The sequence below is a fragment of the Mesoplodon mirus genome, assembly GCF_964341445.2.
Source record: "Mesoplodon mirus genome assembly, contig: HAP1_SCAFFOLD_761, whole genome shotgun sequence".
Taxonomy (NCBI): Eukaryota; Metazoa; Chordata; class Mammalia; order Artiodactyla; family Ziphiidae; genus Mesoplodon; species Mesoplodon mirus.
The window spans coordinates 245,409-251,039 of record NW_028295271.1 but is presented as its reverse complement, the minus strand read 5'-3'; the positions used below and the strand labels follow the sequence as shown (position 1 = coordinate 251,039).

At 38.8% G+C, this 5,631-nt stretch overlaps 1 long non-coding RNA gene across 1 annotated transcript; it reads right to left on the bottom strand.

Moving 5' to 3' along the window:
- Positions 1-3,051: 3,051 nt before the first annotated feature.
- On the bottom strand, positions 3,052-3,827 carry LOC309797591. The gene is made up of 3 exons (XR_014292722.1): positions 3,716-3,827; positions 3,314-3,561; positions 3,052-3,175 (listed from the first exon to the last, which is right to left on the bottom strand). It is a non-coding gene; the product is annotated as an uncharacterized lncRNA (long non-coding RNA).
- Between the last annotated feature and the right edge of the window lie 1,804 nt (positions 3,828-5,631).

Below are 5,631 nucleotides of genomic sequence, written 5' to 3'. Positions count from 1 at the left end.
AAGACTTTACTTACACTCTGCACGAAGTTGGTTGTAAAGGTTTTCGTCCCGGAGATATGAGTCTTCACGTCGAAGAAGGTCGAGTATCAGAAGTTGATAACAACGAAAATAATTGGTGCTGCCATCTAAAAACTATTTGATGAGTTGTACAGAGACTTAACGTTATAATTGAATAATCATTCGTTATTTTCGAGACAGTAAAAAGTAAAAATGCATTCTAAGTGAGTGCCTCGTGAATTCAACGGATATCTGTGAGATAATCGTCAAGATGTCTGTTAAGCATTTGTTTTACGCAACAAAACCGATCTAATTTCTAATGATATTGTGATGTAGATGAAAAGCAGACTCTATACGATAACACACGACGTTCAGCACGTAGAACTGAATGAGACGACACTTCTAAGCACTTTGAAGACGTAGAATTTCTATCAAAAAATCGTTATGATCGTATCGTATCACATCGTAGGAAACAAGTGCTATGCATGTTCAACCTGGTCAATTAAATTCTAAAACAGGCGACAGTGCCGAAATGTTCGCCACAAAGAAAAATCATAAGAATCTGGCGTAATCTTACCAATAAACTAAGATCGCTGTTATCAACAGAGATTAAAGGAATAACGCTGTTTAAAAATAGTTTGTAATGCCCTCGTAGGTTTCATTTGATTTCTCAGATAAAAGATAGATAGTTATGATTGACAAAAATATGCACTAGATGGCATAAAAAATAGTTTCGACGATTTTTAAGTGTTTAAATTTTAAAGCAAAATACAGACTACTTTTTTCATTCTATTAAATTTACGTCCGATCTTTCAACATGTTTGATTGTGACACGTATTTTTGCTGGAACAAATATTCAACGGAACACCACTGCACATGGACGATCGCTTTCCATCCCTGGATGAAATTACTATTCATCATATCAGACCGTTCCACCAAACATTCACTCATACATGAAAAATGTTTTGCGAGATATTTCTATCGAAATATCATATTGAGACATAGAGTGTGCTACAATTCGAAGCGATAGTCAAATAATTTCCGCAATATTACTATTCATTGCCTTAGAAAACGCATGAAAACATAGTGATGAAACACAAAATATAACCAAATTAAAAGTAACTCGAAATTTTTTGTGTAAATAAACTGTGGACATATCATTCTTCATAAACGGAATCAATAAAATCACATACTCGATAAACGTTTCAGAGCCAGCCGTAATATTTCGAAGACAATTTTTTTTCGAATTCATTTGAAAGAGATAAAAGTACTAGGGTGAATTCAACTCCATGACGATTAATGCCAGAAAAGAGCTGAAACATTTGAACATGAAATAATCCATGACGCATAGAGGAATACGCTATTCGTAATTCTCGTTCAAATTTGGATATTCTGTTTCAGCATCTCACGTAATACTAAATTTATTTTCACACTATTGACTATAAAGAAAATTGAATTTTTTCGTGCGATTAACCATATGATTCTCAACGCCCTTTGCTAAGAATAATGGGCTTGCTATTTTATCCTTACAAAGAATATACAACATAAACACGGATGCATCGATGATCCCAATTGTTGGCATATGTGAATGTAAAGTAGAAAACAGATTCAGAGCTAGCATAGTGGCAGTAGGGCCGTTCATTAGAGCGGTTAAAAACAAAAGGCAATGGTTCGATCCTATCCTGGGCTAACCAAGCCTCCCATCCGTCTGAAGTCAGGAAATTGGTACTAGACTTGTCATAGACCCGCTAGTTCCCTCCAGTCTACAAAAACTGGCAACTGTCTTTGGTGGAGAAGTCGAAACTCCGTAGCATGCTTGTCTCAGGAATGGAGAATGAATCGCCTCGACTAGCCTTAAACGACGTTCATATATGAGACTGAAACTCTTCAAACAGCTGCCGAACCCATATGCGAAAATCCAAAGACCTTCGTGGATGATGGATACGAGAAAAGGAAGAAAATGCAAGAATTGCTGGAAACCACACAAATGTGATACATCTGTGATGTCGGGCCATGCAAGCGAAGGAAAAAATTATTGCGGACTTATCGCCACTCCTAATAAGCAGTTAAAGATGAGAACAGTTAAAAATGAAATTTAACATCATTATAAATTGACCAGCGTCAGCTTAGCTTGGGTTCAATGCCGATTTGGGCATCCAAGATCATCCCGATAACGGATGAGTGCTGATAGCGTTGATAGAAGCAAAATAAAACGCGCTGAGAGAAAGGCAAAGCGAGGGGCACGGATGGTGTAATTGACAACTGGTGAACCCCTGGAAAGGGCAATCATCTGGTTGGAAGTTTGCATCGCCCCCAAGTTTTGCAAATTAGCGTCTTAGCGGTTATATTTCGATTTATAATAGCACTGCAGACTAAGAAAAATAGGCAGTTAAAAATGAAATTTAACTCCTAATAGTTTCTCAAATTATGCACTCTAACTAGACATCAATTATTTCACCAGAATTAGAGAAAAAACATAAAGGACATAAAATAATTACAAGAAGCAAGAAATCCGATTCTGTGAAGGCGTGAATATTATACATTTGCCATTTTGCGTGGTGGAAAACAAAGCCATCACGTGAAAAATGACACTACGGTACTAAAAAATTAGAGAATAAAGATATGTTGCCGCACCAAATTAACCTAATTGCATTTGTTCGCCTGAATTTGACCTAGTAGGGACATGGAGAGAGATAGTGTCACTGAAACGATAGTGATACGACTGACAGGCGATTTTTTCGACAGAGAGAAACAGCTGTCCACAAATAATCAGTATAGGTGGCCCTACTGGAGAGGGCTCTAGTTGACATGTGCAAAAAGAAAAGGAAAGTTGGTAAAAGCTGGTAATATGCCAGAACTTGAAAAGCGAACAATTCAAAGTTCAAGACCATCCGAGGGCTGTGAAAACATTTATTTCACAACGCACAATTTTTTTAACGCACCAGCCTACTCTGTCAAATGTGCAACCTATACCAGAAATGTTCACGGTTTTATTCCTACGTACAATCAAGAACTCCTTGACAGCACATTGCATTTTCATAAACAAACAACAACACAAAGAAAAATCAACGGAAAAATAATACGTGTGTCGTGAATTCGTTGACTAAAATCATGAGTGCGTTTGTAGAAGAAGTGGACTAATCGTTCGCTGATCATTCCAACACTGAACCACCTATACCTATAAAAACCAATAGTTGAGGAATAAAACTCACACGAATTTATAAAGGAGATTCATTGCGAAATAAACTAAAAAAAACCTAAAATCAATCACATAAATATCGAATTGGGTGGTAACCTGAGAACGTAACCCGCTTACTCATCTGTGTCCCAGCTCAGCTTCCGAAGACGTCGCACGAGTGCAGTCTTTGTTATGCGTGGTTTCTTCAATACGGCTGAAGTGCTAGCCCATGTTTCACCTGCACAGCATAGAGGTGGAAGAACTCTTGTTGTGTTAAATAAGTGAGAACATAGATCGGCATCATAATTTTGATCAATTTGCTCTTTCAGAGGCCATACCGCGCCCATGATTATCGCTGTCTTCTATTTTCTTTGTCACCCAATAATCTACAATAATGCTTTACGAACATAGTAAACCAGAATTTATTCAAAATAAAGGAAAAACAGTATCAGAAAGATAAATTTAGAGAAAACATCATCGTGTGGACCTGCACAGCACCATTCTTCTAAAAAACTATAAAAACCAAACTATAAACGCAACCTCTTTTGTTTTTGTTTCCTTCTCGATTTCGCAAAACGTTCCTGCCTGAAATCCGGTTCAATTTTCAGGCTGCGTAAAACTCTTCAGTGACGGCGAAGTTGCTAACGTTTTTACCAGCATTGAATGTAATAAAAGTTAACGTATGTATACATGAAAAACGGTTACCATAAGGTATTTCAAATGCGATAGTGTTTAGTTACAAAAAGACGAATATAAGAAGCTTTGCAGAATACTTCTTAATTTTTCTTCTTTGAACAAACACGAGGTTTGTAAGCAATTTTATTATTGGGCTGACGTTTCGGCCGTATCGCCTTCTTCAGAGCCTGGAAAGGTCGATTGACAACGATCTACCAAGCCAAACACGCCAACAACTTAAACAGAGAAACTCAAAAACCAAGTTCCAACCACATAAACAACGTCAAATACTCACCACTTCTCTGCCTCCGACCAACCGTTTGGTTGTGTCTGCGGAAGAGGAGTGAGGTATACTTCCTTCCGGAGTGCCCCTTTATCAGACTAGAAGATCAGTCTTATATACTGTGCGAGATCACGTGTGATTAGGAGGCACTCTTCCTTGCGGTTCATGTTTGGGTTCTTGAAATTAGTCCAAAACGCCTCATGAACCCTGCGCGCCGACATGCCAGCTTTCTGCGCGAGAATATTAACCTTAACATCAAAATCCTGTCCGTTGTGTCCTTGTGTCCTATGCGTGCCTAGTGGAGTGTTCGCCTTGCTTTTAAATTAACCATCTAGGTGTTCTTTTATGCGGACACAAAGAGGTATTCCCGTTTCGCCAATATATTCGTCCCCGCAAATTTTGCAAGAAATCAGGTACACTGTACCCGAGATCATGCAATCACCGTCTCTGACCTGAGGGCAAATCGTACATTTATGCGTTGTACATAGACGGTCGTACAAGCGGTTTCGAATCAATTGGCGACGTAGATTATTCGGTGTTATTTCTATAACTACCACTGATTTCTCTAAGCCCACCCTTCTTAAGCATCTTTTTATAGCTATGCTTAATTCGTTCGAAATGAAGGGTATTTGCAACGGAATTTTATTATCGCTAGACCCATCGTTAGAGCTCATCGCCTTTCCTCTAAACTTATACCGAGAAGCTACGATATTGTAACCGTTGGAAATGGCTATTTTCCGTGCCAAGTCGAGTGAATCTTCTCTCTGTTCTCCTCCCGTACACACACCGGAGGCCGTACGAAACATGTCTCTTGTAGTGCTCTTTTTGTGTGTGAAGGATGAGATGAGAGATAATGAACTAGTATGTTTTTATTACTTGGCTTACGGTACCACTTCGTAGCATAGCTGTTATGATGTAAGCTAACCTGAAAGTTTAAAAATGGAAGCCAGCCCTCTTTAGGTGTCTCTCGGGTGAACTTAATGTACTCTGACTGTTCATTTAACAATTCAAAATATTTGTTCATCTCCTCTTGTGTGGAGAAGATGACAAAACAATCATCAATATATCTACAGTAGAGTATCGGCCCAAGATTAATTACCGGGGCTTCTATTTTAGACATAGACGCAATAGCGAGACTAGGTGCCAGTCGCTGTCCCATTGCCAACCCTCTCTTTTGTGGGCAATATTTACCGGATCATCTAAAGATTGACCAGTTCAAACACTATTTTATGAGGGTCATGATCTGCTCAATCGACAAGCCATACATGTTAATTTCTTTTTGGTGTTTAGAAAGAGGTTCGAAAACGGCTTGCATTGCGGAGTCATTCGATACGTTCGTATAATCGAACATCGAATGACTCCATGACGTAGGCGCTGTTAGGACGCTCGTAACGTAGATGGTCCAGAAACATTCGGGTGTTCGTGAGATGAGTTAGCAAATGTTTCAGTAACTGGACGACTATCAGGTTTATAAACCATGTTATTCTGTCCGTTGGCC